General features: G+C 51.4%; 1 long non-coding RNA gene across 2 annotated transcripts; it reads right to left on the bottom strand.

Annotated features, from left to right (window-relative positions):
• Positions 1-7,108: 7,108 nt before the first annotated feature.
• On the bottom strand, positions 7,109-13,083 carry LOC142833647 (uncharacterized). Of its 2 annotated transcripts, none has more exons than XR_012907428.1 (3): positions 12,615-13,083; positions 8,464-8,761; positions 7,109-8,331 (listed from the first exon to the last, which is right to left on the bottom strand). It is a non-coding gene; the product is annotated as an uncharacterized LOC142833647 (long non-coding RNA). The 2 variants fall into 2 exon arrangements; XR_012907427.1 differs by lacking the exon at positions 12,615-13,083 and adding an exon at positions 12,134-12,256.
• Positions 13,084-13,822: the final 739 nt, after the last annotated feature.

The raw sequence follows: 13,822 nt of genomic DNA, 5'->3' as shown, positions 1-13,822 counted from the left end.
CCTAAGTCCAGAATTGCAGCAAGGATGAAATGAGGTTGTCTGCAAGAAGGCCTTCGGCCAGCAACGCAGAGCCGCTCACAGGCCGGCGCGTTATTACCAGTTTGCACAGACCGTGCTTGGCTAGTGTCTGCAGCAGGGAGTCAAGGGCAGTTATTATGGGCACTCACCTAACGATATGCCGGGGAAACAACCACTCGGGCTGCAAACAGAGGTTAGAAGAGTCTCCATGCTGACTCTAACTGCCAAGAAACCACCAGCACCCCTTAGCACCTCGAGTACATAGTCTAGCCTGATCTCTTGACCAGGTCACTCTCTGGATGTTAAAAGACTCCCCCCATTTAACATAAGGTCTCTATGTGTTTCTCATGCTGGCTTTGAACTTTCTTTCTACCAGCTACATTTTATGTGTGTGTGTGTGTGTGTGTGTGTGTGTGTGTGTGTGTGTGTGTGTGTGCGTGCGCGCGCACACGGAAGGGCAGCAGCTGAACCTTCTCTCGAGCTCCTGGCCTCGAAGTATTGCCCCTCCTGTCTTATCCTCCCATGTATTAGTACTTCAGGTATATGTCAGCAAGCCCTGATGAAAAGTCTTTTGATGTTGTTTTAGCCTTTTTTTTCTCCTATTTGTTTGTTGGCAGTGCCAGGAATAGAACTCAAGGCCTTGTGCCTCCTTGTCAAGCATTCTCCCTCTGAGCTACAGACCCAGATACCATGTAGAATGAAGGTTTCTAGCGGGGCACACTAGGGTTGAACACACTCCTACTCACTTCTACCTGCTGTAAAAGTTCAGATCAGTTGTTCTATAGTTATATTAAATATCTGCCAGGCTCTGAAGTAATACCTAGAAAGCAATTGGGGGGCGCTTTTCAAGACAGGGTTTCTCTGTGTAGCTTTGGCTGTCCTGAAACTCTGTAGACCAGGCTGGCCTCGAACTCAGCAATCGGCCCGTCTCTGCCTCCCAAGTGTGGGGATTAAAGGCGAGTGCCACCACCGCCTGGCTCACTACTGCTCCCTTTCCACTTCCTCCCTCCTGTCCTTTACCATTTTTGTCTACTTTTGGTTATCTTTCTACTTTGCGGATATTTGGAGGTTTCGTCTGTCTTTAGTTGTCCGAGATAGAGGTTCCTGTAGCTCTGCCTGACCTCAAACTTGCTCCACATCAGAGAGTGACCTTGAACTCCCCATCCTCCTCCGTCTCCACAGCGCTGGGATTCCACCCCCGCGCCCAGCCTGGTTTCTATTTTGATTTTTGCTATTTCTCTCCTCTTTCTGAGATGAAAGGCAGCGGATCGCACCTGCTGCGCTGCATTTTGCTTTTTTTTTTCCCACTTAAGAAAATATCCCAGGGCGGGGTGTAGCTCAGGGAGGAGCCGTTGCACAGCGCGTGTAAGACCCCCAGGAAGGAGAGAGATGGGCACACTCATTCCTTTTCACGGCTGTGTAGTACTCGCTTGGGTGACCACGTGAGCAATAGGAACTTACCAGTGGTCCTTAGGGGATACTTCCCCCTGTTAGAAGATCACGTCCAGTCTTCTGTGTTTGTGAAGGGCGTTTTGGTGCCTCTTCCTCTGAGACCTGTGACCTGGGTGAGGGCCTTAGTTAGCACCCTTACTGGGTGACACAGACAGCACCGGGCCCAATGCTGTCGCCTGCAGCTACAAGCGCGAGACAGCAATGATTGGTACTGTTACCATTAATTAAGTGTTCATGACTTTGACTTTTGTTTTGCTTTTGAGATCAACCTGTCTCTGCCTCCTGAGTGCTGAGTGGGGCACCACTGGCTTTTTTTTTTTCTTCTTCTGAGACAAGGTATCAAGTTTCCTAGGCTGGCCTGCATGCAGCTCAAAACAAAAGATGAACTTGAACTTCTTTTTTGGGGGGGGGGGTTCTTTTTTTTATTTATTTATTATGTGTACAGCCTTCCTTCCATGTGTGCCCGCATTTCCGGAAGGGGGCGCCAGGTCTCATTATAGATGGCTGTGAGCCACCATGTGGTTGCTGGGAATTGAACTCAGGACCTCTAGAAGGTCAGTGCTCTTAACCACTGAGCCATCTCTCCAGCCCCTTTTTAGGGGGGTTTTTGAGACAGGGTTTCTCTGTAGTTTTTTTTTTTTGTTTGTTTTGTTTTGTTTTTCGAGACAGGGTTTCTCTGTGGTTTTGGAGCCTGTCCTGGAACTAGCTCTTGTAGACCAGGCTGGTCTCGAACTCACAGAGATCCACCTGCCTCTGCCTCCCGAGTGCTGGGATTAAAGGCGTGCACCACCACCGCCTGGCAGCGCCACCACCGCCCGGCTCTCTGTAGTTTTGGAGCTTACCCTGGAACTAGCTCTGTAGACCAGGCTGGCCTCAAAGTCACAGAGATCCGCCTGCCCCTGCCTCCCGAGTGCTGGGATTAAAGGCGTCCGCCACCACCGCACTTGAACTTCTAATCTTGTGTCTGCCTCCAGAGTTCTGTTGCACCTGTCCTGAGGACTTGAACCCAGGAGGCCTCATGCACACTAGACTAGCACTCCATCACCTGGTCTACACCTTTTCTTCTTTTCTCCCCGCCCCCCACAGTCACGCTTACCTCGGCTCAGGCTGGCCTTGGATTTGGTGCGGTAGAGGATGACCTTGAGTCTCCGACCCTTGGAGTTTTACCTCAGCACTAGAATTACTGGCCTGTGCCACCACATCTTGCTTTATGTTTCTGACTCTTTCTAGGACTTTCTATGGCTCTGCATCTGTATGGGATAAGAAAATCTCCAGTATGGAGAAGCAGCTATCACTTCAGGGATTAAGAGTGCCAGAAAGGAAAACCTCACGTTCTTACCGTCCCTTCTCCCTCTCAACACAAACCACAGGCCATGGGCAGCAGAGCCCCCTCCCGCCCTCGGATGGACAGCTGGGGGAGGCACAGACACACTTCCTACTGGTGTAAAAGCCTTCAGATCTGGACTCAAGTTGTCAGCTTGCTCATCAAGTGCATTTTCCCACTGAGCTAAGTCCCCAGCTCCTCTTTGGTCTTTTTGTCCCTGTAATGATTCTTTTTTCTTGGCCTTGAAGCTCAACCATCAATTTCCAGGCACTGGAGGAGGAGGGGGAAGAAAAGCCAAACCCTGGCCTTTCTAAGCCTCCTGCTCACTCTGTTGCTTGGGGCTACCTCCTCCCTCCTTCCACCTCTGTGTAGAGGGGAATTAATGGCCCCTGTAGAGACCTAACCAGCTCAGCTCCCACGTTCTTTGTGATGGGCCAGCCTTTCCACAAAGGCTGCTGCTTACCTTGTCTGAGTCCATGCTGGCAGTAATCCCACACAATTAAAATAATTATAATCCCTCTCATACAGAGGAGGACACTGGCCTTCGGAGGAGCGAAGTGGTCTGCCCAAAATCACACAGTGGAGTCTGACAGCATGCCCCTGAGGCCACAGAACGTCAAAGCAAGTGCTGAGAGGGCCAGAGAACGGAAGGACCAGAATCTGATCTATGCCTCAGACGGGGGCTTGTAGTAATACTATTTTATGCTATTAGGACTCTTCTGGGAGACCCGCCACCCAGCTCCCAAGTAAACACACATGGAGCCATCTTCTTATTTATAAACACCTGGCCTCAGCTTGGCTTGTTTCTTGCCCACTTTTTTTTTTTTTTGGTTTTTTTGAGACAGGGTTTCTCTGTGGCTTTTTTTTAGAGCCTGTCCTGGAACTAGCTCTGTAGACCAGGCTGGTCTCGAACTCACAGAGATCCACCTGCCTCTGCCTCCCGTTGCCCACTTTTCTTAACTTATATTATCCCATCTACCCTTTGGCCTCTGTGCTTTTCACATTCCCTTAGTTCTTTAAATCTTACTCTTACTCCGTGGATTGCTGTGTAGCTGGGTGGCTGGCTCCTGATGTCCTCCTCCTTCTGGGGCTACTATTCTGAACCCCATCTATATATTGTCTCTGCCTGCCAGCCCGGCCTATCTTTTCTCCTGCCTCGCTATTGGCCGTTCAGACCTTTATTAGACCAGCAGGCGTTCGAGAGAGGCAAAGTATCACAGCTTCACAGAGTTGAACAAATGCAACATAAACAAAAGTAACACACCTTAAAATAATATTCCCAACAAGGGCTTGCCACCTCTCTTCACCAGCCAGCCACCTGTCCCTAGATGCCAACCCTAGGGCGAACATGGCTATCCCATCACGACTATGTTAGCATTGGAAGCCTGCAAGGCCATGAAGATCTGTCTGCCTCCTACAGTCCAGCTCATCGCTTCCCACGCCAGCGCTGAGAGCTCACGGCGTCACGGTGTCAGGGTGGCACCAAGTGCTGGGCGAGAGCTGTAGGAGAGGTCTCCCTGTGCCCTTCCAGGTCTCACCCTCCCAGACTGCTGACAGCCTCCTAGTCGGCACAGGGTGCCTGACAAGTGTCCAAACACTTCCTGGGTCCCTTCGTGTAACCCTGGCTCTCCCACCTCCCTCAGTCCTGGGCTGTCCACACCCCATATTTGTCTGTACAAGGAGGGTGATAACGATGTGTGCTGTTCAAGGGATGGCGTGGAAGCGTGGCCCTTGCGAGTGCTCCATAACGGATGCTTGTCGTCCAGGCAGGGATACGATCCTTCGTCTCACACCCACAGCTGTGAGCAGGCTGGGAATACCTCCACCCCCATCCTCCGGCTGACTTGATTACTATGTAGCCTAGACTGACCTAAACTCATGATTTCCCCTTAGTCTCCTGAAGGCTGGAATCATAGACACATTTGACCATGTCTTCATCTGCTGGTTTCTGAAGAGTCCCTTAAGTTCTAAGCATGGTGATACTTGGCTTTAATCTCAGCACTTCACTTAAGATGCAGAGGGGGCTGGAGAGATGGCTCAGTGGTTAAGAGCACTGACTGCTCTTCCAGAGGACCCGGGTTCAATTCCCAGCACCCACATGGCAGCTCACAACTGTCTGAAGATCCAGTTCCAGGGGATCTGACACTTCACACCAATGCACATAAAAAATAAAAAGTTTAAAAAAACCATAAAAAAATAAATAAATTAAAAAAAAAGATGCAGAGGCAGAGTGGGGCAGTGATGGCACACACCTTTAATCCTAGTACTTAGGAGGCAGAGGCAGGCGAATCTCTGTGAGTTCGAGGCCAGCCTGGTCTACAGAAGGAGTTCCAGGACAGCCAGGGTGACACATCCATGTGCGTGTGTGCAGACACACACACACACACACACACACACACACAAAGATCCAGTGGCAGATCTCTGTGAGCTCAAGACTAGCCTGGTTAACATAGTAATTTCAGGCCAATCAAGACTAAATATATAGTGAGACGCAGTCTGAAAAAAAAAATAAATCCACAAAAATGGGTGGAGTCTAAGTCAAGGCACTTGACTTAGTACTGACATCTTTGGGTACCGGAGTCAGGAGTCTAGAATATCCTGGCAAGCCTTGTCCCTGGGGCCCAGCACTATGAGTAAAGCCAAGGAAAGGGAGCACCCGTGGCGGCAGGAAGGATGGATGGGACTTCTCTGCCCCTGCTCCTTTGTGCTCACACCCCAGAAGGAGGGCTGCTCCTGCTCCTCTCCCTGTCCTGCCACCCATGTCCCCTCAGGGCCTCATTCACCTCGGTCAGGTTGCAGTGCCGGGCCTCAGATGACAGTCGCCTCCACAGCCAGCTACAGAGCTCAGGGAATACTCAATGAGTACTGATGAGCAGGAGCCAGGAGAAGGCCAGAGAGACCTGAGGACGGACAAAGACAGCTAGCGAAACAGACCCTCACCGCCTTTAAGGATGGAGATGGAGAAAGACAAACTAGGGACCCACAAAGGAGAGGAGGGCCCCTGAGGAGTCGGTGAGGATGGATGCCTCCTGACAGCCAGCCGGCAGAGGCCCAGCTCGGAGCTGGGATGGGTGGGAGCATAAAGACTAAACCATAGGCTAGTGGCACAGCTCTTCCCTGGCGTGTTTTGGTGAGGCCAGGGAGTTAGAGCAAGAGGCAGATGGGAGGCCGGAGAAGAGTTCCAGCTATGTTAAGAGAGAGGTTTGAGGCTCTGACAGGCCTCGGCACTGTGTAGCTGGTGCCTCTTGTCAAGGCTGACGAGCCTTCCAGCCTCTAGGCCTGCAGAGGGCACCTTCCTGTGTGTGTTTGGGGGGGAGGAGCTAGGGGGAGGAGCTAGGGAGCAGGACTGTCTCCTGTCTGTCCCTGAGGTCTTGGAGACACAAAGCACAAGGCTGTGCTGAGAGGGGAAAAGGAGTAAGAAAGGGGAGTCCTGAGCTGTGTCTGGGGTCGTGGGGGGTTTGGCACCCCCTTCACCAGTCAGCCACCTGCCTCTGGACTTGACCTCTACTCCAGAAGTGACCTCTACTGAGAGACTGCAGCTCCGAGCTTCAGATTTCCCAGTGCCACACAGACCTGTCTCAGGGCCCCAGCTGCCCTCACCCTGTGTGTGAATTCCCCCACTATAACAGAGACTAAAGCACACTTTTCCAACCACCTGACTCCAGCCCTCGGTGCCAGCTCCACGCCACGCCCCTGTAGACCCCCCTCCCAGCAGGGGGAAAGGGAAAATAGATGTTAATTTGTTCATCTTTGCTAATTCGGAGAGGAGCGTAAACAGCGGAGCTCGGCAGCAAAGCTCGGCCGAGGGTGTCGCTGAGGGCTAATTACGTACCATTAGAGCGTTTACTCTTTGTTCCACGGGCGTATTAATTGCAGACGTGGCTTTGCGGCAATTAACACGATTATGGGCTCGCTGTCTCTTCCAGCAGGCCACAAGCCATGAACTTTTGGCTAAGGTGTTGTGCACTCTCGAGGTAGAGAGCCGGGATGCCCTTTGCAGAGTACTCCCACTATTGTGGGCTGAACTGTGTCTCCCCAACTGTGTACGTTGAATTCCTTATCTCCAGGTTGTTAGAACGTGACCTTAACTAGGTCTCTACTAAGGTCATCAAGTTAAAATGAGGCCATCAGGGTGAGACCTTACCTAATTCAGTTATGTCCAAAGTCTAAAGAGTAAATGAGAATTCAAGGCCTGAGCAGGAGACACAGTGAGGTCAAAGCCTGCCTAAGCCTCTTAGCAAGATTCTGTTCTGTCTCTAAACTAAACGGCAAAAAGGAAAAAAAAGAAAGGCAGCCGGCAGGCAGTGATGGCACACATCTTTAATCCCAGCACTCAGGGAGCAGAGGCAGGCAGATCTCTGAGTTCTGAGACCAGCATGATCTACAAGAGCTAGTTCCAGGACAGGCTCCAAAGCTATACAGAGAAATCCTATCGCGATAAAAAAAACATAGATAGATAGATAGATAGATAGATAGATAGATAGATAGATAGATAGCTGGATCGATGGATAGATAGATAGATAGATAGATAGCTGGATCGATAGATAGATAGATCAATAAATAAGTAAATAAAAGGCAGAGGAGGGGTAGGGGCTGGGTTCAAGCCATGCGTGGTAGTGCATACCTGTAATCACAGGTAAGACAATGACAGGAGGATCAGGTGTCCAAGGCCAGCAGCAGCTACCAGAGTGAGTTTGAGGCCATCCTGGGCTACACGCAAATAAACGTGATGTGGGAAGCCCCTCTGTGTGCTGTGAATGTTTTATTACCATTGGTTAATAAAGAAGCTGCTTTGACCTATGACAAGGCAGAATAGAGCTAGGCAGGAAAACTAAACTGAACACAGGGAGAAAGAAGATGGGGTCAGGCAGACACCATGTAACTGCCCAAGGAGAAAAACACCAGAATCTTACTGGTAAACCACAGCCTCGTGGCGATACACAGATTACTAGGAATGGATTAATTTAAGATATAAGAGTTAGCTAGAAATATGTCTGAGCCGTTGACCAAACAGTGTTGTAATTAATATAGTTTTGTGTGATTATTCGGATCTGGGCAGGCAGGAAACAAAAGTGCAGTCTCCTTTAAAAAAAAATAAACAAATCCGTGTTAACCAAAACAAAACAAAACAAAAACAAGAGTTCTGTGGCCAGGTAGGCAGGAAAGGCTGTCTTTACAGTTGTCTGGCTTTTGTGTCTACTTGAGATGTCTTTGCTGTGGGCTTCTCAAGGCCCTTACAGTACAGTATGTCTGCATCACAGTCCCTAGTCACTCACTTGCTAGGTGCCCAGCACAGCAAGCAAGGTCACATGGTACCACAGTACCACTCTGATGGCACAAGCAGATCTACGTGTAAAAGGTGGCATTTTTTTTCTTCACGATGCTCCCTGAGCTTTGGAGGTGATAGTGTAGAGATCCTGCTTAGAGCTGAGCACTCGATAATCACTGATTCTCAGCAGTTCCATGGTCAGGAGTCTGCGCTAACTGCTGCTCACTGCAGAAGAAGCCTCTCTGGGCAAGGCTGGGAGCAGCACAACCTGTGGGGAGAAACATAAACCTCAGAAGACAGTTCAAAAGCATGAAGGACTTAGGTCTTACTTTCAGTGGTTCTTATCCATGTGGCAGGCAGACTGAGCCATGCGGGTTGATGTTACAGCAGAATTTCTCACCCTGAGGCTTTAGCCAGCATCAGAGATCTGCAGTAGACATCCTAATCTAAGCACGTAGCATCCTTCTTAGGAACCATCAGGGTCTCTGTGTGCCTCCCGTGGTGAGATGTCCCTTTCAATAGGATGCTACGCCCGCTTCACATAGTCAGTGGAACTATAACTAAGCTGTCTTAATGACAATCTCCAGCCGTCGTGAGAGGTCCAGCAGGTTGCAGACCTTGGGGTTCCTTTGGGACCTGGAGGAAACGGCTTCCTTTCCACCAGCATCGCTGGGAGTTGGCAGGGAGAGAGGTCCAATCTGTGTGAGAACAAAAGTTGAGGTCACACAGAAGCGAGCAGCAGAGAGTCCCAAAGGAGCAGAGGGTCCTAAAGGAGCATTCAGGAGGCAGCACTGAGGCTCCAGGCCCAGGCCCCAAGGCTGTGGTTCCAACAACCGTCTTAGCCCTCTGAGCTGTGTTTTGGTGAAGAGAAAGGCCCTGACCATGCTCCAACCCCTACCACTGCAGCAGACCCAAACTCATCAACAAGACAGACCCAATGGGACAGGAGGGCCTGGAGAGCCACTGGGGGCCAAGGCCAGCACGCCTAGATGTCCACACAGTAGTGATGGATCCAAGTCCCTTTCCCAGACAGCTTCCTTTCGATATGGAAGGAATAAACAACAACAACAACAAACTCCACAAACTTAAAAAGTCAAAGGCGTCAGTATTTGTAGACTGAAAAATCAGACAATCAGGGAACCCTAATGTGAGGGGGAAAATCACTGAAGCTGGCATCAGAAAAAAGAAATTCTGTTTTGTTTTGTTTTTTGAGACAGGTTTCTCTGGCTGTCCTAGAACTAGCTCTTTAGACCAGGCTGGCCTTGAATTTACAAAGATCCACCTGCCTCTGCCTCCCAAGTGCTGAGATTAAAGGTGTGCACTACCACCACTAGAGAGAGAGAGAGAGAGAGAGAGAGAGAGAGAGAGAGAGAGAGAGAGAGAGAGAGAGAACGAAAGCAAGCTCTAAAATAAGAGCTGTTGGGGATATTCTTTTCAGGTGTATGATTTTTGTTTCAGCTGCATTTGTTTAACTCTGTGAAGCTATTACTGTGCCTGTCTAAAACGCCTGATGATCTAATAAAGAGATGAACAGCCAATACCGAGGCAGGAGCAAGGATAGGTGGGGCTGGCCGGCAGAGAGAATAAAACAGAGAGTGGAGCGGAGTGGAGAACAAGGAGAGGGGGAAGATAGGGGCCAACCAGCCAGCAAGCCACTGAGTATGAAGGAAAATAAGCCATCCAGAAGTGAGAAAGATAAAAGACCAGAAGCAAAAGGTAGTGGAGATAATTTAAGATAAAAGCTGGCTAGAAACCAGTCTACTTATGGCCAGGCATTTGTTACTAAGAATAAGCCTTCGTGTGTGATTTATTTGGGAGCTGGGTGGTGGGCCCCCCAAAAAGCCAAAAGAGCAAAACATCACACAACAAAGAGCAAGCTCAGGGTGTCTGGAGAACAGAGAGCAAAACCCCAGTGGCTGGAGGGAGCAAGCAGGGGTCATGGGAAGAGGGTCAGAGGGCCAAGGGCATGGGACAGGAAGGGAACGCTGACTTCTAATGGCTTCCAGGATGGCTCTGCACTGCATTCCTGTGCTGCCACAAGCACCAGAGAAAGCAAACGGCTATCATGCAGCCTGGGAAATCTTAGGATTCAGAGACTAGATTACTTTTGGGTCTATCAAGAGTAGGCCTAGATTTCAGTGGCTTGAGAGATGAGGCCACACAACCCAAATGGCCAGGAGAGGCCTTGTTGTGCCTCAGAACCAGACTAGGCCAAAACTCCCCGAGCCTGAACCACCATGGCTCCTTCCTCATACATGGAGAAGAAGGCGACTCTGCCAGGACTCAGGCTGAGGGGACAGTCACCTCTGCAATGCTACAGAGTGGTTTCAAAGCTGCCACACAGCATGACCCTTTACTAGACCGCATCCATTTCATTAACCAAGGCAAGTTAGGGCCACACTTCCAGGGAGCAAAGGAACAGAAATATGAGCATCTGGAAGGTACTTAAATGGGCATGCCTAGGAATCTGTGCCCAGCAGTGGTGGCGCATGCTTTTAATCCCAGCACTTGGGAGGCAGAGGCCTGGGACTCAGTGAGTTCAAGATCAGCCTGGTCTACAAAGTGAGTTCCAGGACAGCCAGGGCTACACAGAGAAACCCTGTCTCAAAAAAGGGGGGAAAATGAACCAACAATGAGACCCACAGGCTCCCTGAGGCTCAGACACAAGGAACAGAGTTACCTAAAAGGGGGGGGGCAGAGGGGGAGTGGGCAAATCCAGCCCTGGCTGCAGGTGAGTCTATTGCTCTCCTTGGTACTCTACCCTTCCCCATGTGGTCCCCTGGTGACCTCCAGACAGTAATCCCCTAAGCCTCTCTGCCTCCTCAAGTCTCAGCTCCTGGAAGGTAGGGCCGGGTAAATCCTCTGTGCCAGCAGGACAGCTGGGTGGGACAGCCCTTCTCCTCCTCCTCCTCCTCCCTAGATGTCCCGAGGAAGCAATACAGTTTAGAGAGGGGTGGATAAATCCAGCCAGAACTGGTGCTGGCTGCCGCTCTCCAACATATTGGGGAACCCCCACCCAGGACTGGGGTGCTGACGAAACAGAGCTGGCTCTCTCGCAAAGCTTTCGGGCTAGTCCAGACAAATCAGCCCTGAGTTTTCCACACCTGAAGCTTTCTGGATCAGGGACCAGCAGACCCGCAGACCTCTGTACCTTCCCTGACTTTCCCATCAGCTACACGACAAAGCAGAAAGTCCCCGTGGGCCTGTGCAGGAGTTCCAAAGGGACAGTATTCCTCCCTGCTGGCAAGCCTGGGTCTGCCTGTTGTGACTTGTCCTCCTCTGGGTGATGAGAATTTTTCCAAGTCCATCTCCAGCAACCTCAGCAACTCATGGGCAGGGCTGGGTCCTGCATCTCTCCTGCCCGGCCTACTCCAGCCAGTCCTGACTAGTTGGGATCTAGCAGAAGCACTGTTGGCTCAGGGTGGGTTGGTGGATTGGGCTAACTCTCCAGGAGCCTGGAGGAGTCTTGGGGCTCACCTCAGTAGGCAGCCGTATGCTTTGGGGGATCTCTGAAAGAGCTAGAGAAAGGTTCTAGACAGATTCCAGGTTGTCCATACCAGGTGGCTGCCTCTCAGAAGAAAGCTTCAGCACTTCTGGTGGGCAGGTGGGTCAGCATGAGGAGAGTTCAAAGACCACTATGGCCAGAGTCTCCTAGGATGATGCAATGTCCCTGGGAACAAGCTCCCAAAGGGGTAGCTGGTCGAGTAGCCTAGCTAAGAATGGAGAAAATAAAAAGCAGCCAGGCCCCACTGGGCCCCAGGGCTGGGATGGGAAGCAAGGCCTTTCTAAGGGGCCATAGCAATAACCACACAAAAGGACCCAGCTATCAAGATAACATGGACCCTGTCTCGAAAAACCAAAAAAAAAAAAAAATCAAGATAACATGGGAGGTTACGTGGGATCCTCTCCCACAGGGGTGGATGCCCTCAGTCCTGTCCAGCCAGGACCTTCTGCACTGGAGGCTGAACTCCTCCATCATGGTTCACCCCGCATCTTGCTGCTGTGGTTTCTGTTTCATGCAAGGACACACAAGGATGTGCGCTACGTAAACAAAGGGCTATTTTTACCACCTCATTGTTTTCTCACTCGACTTCCTAGATCCTCAGCCAAGGTACACCCCTGGAGCACACCATATATATTCACAGATCTTCCGGCACAGCAGGCTCTGCCCTGCCAGGTTACAGCGATACCAGCCATCACCGCCAGGCGCTGCCTCCGGTCAGGGTCGACCGTGATCCACAGTGAGAGGATGAGGTCTCTGCCTGATGCCAGTTTTGAGGCTGGGCGGGGAAGACAGAGAGGTACCTGGCCTTGGGGCACTGCCCACCATGGAGGGAAATTTCACCCAGTTGTCCTTAGCCCCACCCCACCTAGACCCTTGGAGGAGCGCTGCGTGAACAGAGCCAGCAGACAGGGTTGGCTCCCTAAAGGGGAGAAGGGGAGGCAAAGGTTGAGAGACAGAGCAGCCCCTGCATGGAGTGGGGTGTGGGGTGGAGGTGTAGGGGATGGGAATAGGGGAGAAAGAAGGAGCAGGCCTTCACTTGGTCTTACCATTTTGAAGTTCTCTCCAGTCAGCATAGGTCCCTGTCTGAGCCCCAGGCAGGCTGTTCCACACACCACATGATCCCACCCTTGGCACACCACGGCTGGTGACTGCGGGCAGTTGTCGATGAGGTAAGTGCCATTGTTGTTCTTACATTCCAGATGAAGAAACATGGACTCAGAGACCTCCTGTGACTCCCACAATACACGGCTAGTAACTGGTAGTCTGAATTTGAACCCTGACCTACATGGACACTCCCCACCCCAAACTCAGGACCTGTCTTCTTGGATAAAGTGTTGGATGTCCCCTGGGGCAGCTACCCTTAGTGTGAGTTCCCAGCCCCAGTAACGCCAGGGCAGCCCATCTAGGAACAGGGTGGCAGCCTGGGCCCTGGGTCCCCATGGGTGTTGGGCACACAGGGTGGCAGCCTGGGCCCTGGGTCCCCATGGGTGTTGGGCACACAGGGTGCCTCTCTTTTCTTTCTCCTCCTCCTCCTGCCTGCTGAGAACAGAGCTGGCGCAGTGGGAGGGAGCCTCTGGCTGCGATGGCTTATTTTAACCACTTGATCATGATCGAGGATTTAATTTTATCCCCTTCCCTGCCTGGCTGGAATTGCGTTTGGAGTTTGAACACAAGAGGCCCCCGGAAGGCAGAGATGCTGTGCCCAGGCTCTTCTTGCTTTGCCATCTGGGGGACCCCCTTCTCTGCACCAGCTGGAGAAGGCCAAGGGACACCACTCCAGTTAACACCCTTCCCCCATGGGCAGCAAAGCCTCTTAAGGGAGGCAGAGGCTCTGCGATGATGGGGAAGAAACCTCGGCCTTGGCTTCCACTCGGGGATCATCCTGGCTTGTCTAGCCTCATCAGAAAGTAATTAATAGGCACGTAATTGGACCTAGGGCTGGGCTTCTCCCCAAGTACTGCAGATAAGACTGTGGGGGCAAAGGGACACCCGCCAGGGTGACTTCATGGTGACCGTATGTCCTGACCACCCACGGTGCAGGGGTCACACTGCTGAGCATGTCCTACAGGTTGTCATTACTCCTCTGGAGCAGCCTCGTGGGACGGGTGCTCCTCTGTCACACGGCTTTCAGGCCTGTCGGCCTCCAGAGCTCTCGCTCTAAGCCATCTTTCCCCAGACCCTGGCCATGTGGACATTGTTAGGTCTCAAACCCTGGGACAAATGGAGGTGCCTATTTAACATGTTGAAGTGGATG

This window comes from Microtus pennsylvanicus, chromosome 13 (assembly GCF_037038515.1).
Source record: "Microtus pennsylvanicus isolate mMicPen1 chromosome 13, mMicPen1.hap1, whole genome shotgun sequence".
Taxonomy (NCBI): Eukaryota; Metazoa; Chordata; class Mammalia; order Rodentia; family Cricetidae; genus Microtus; species Microtus pennsylvanicus.
This window is presented reverse-complemented; position numbering and strand designations above follow the sequence as displayed.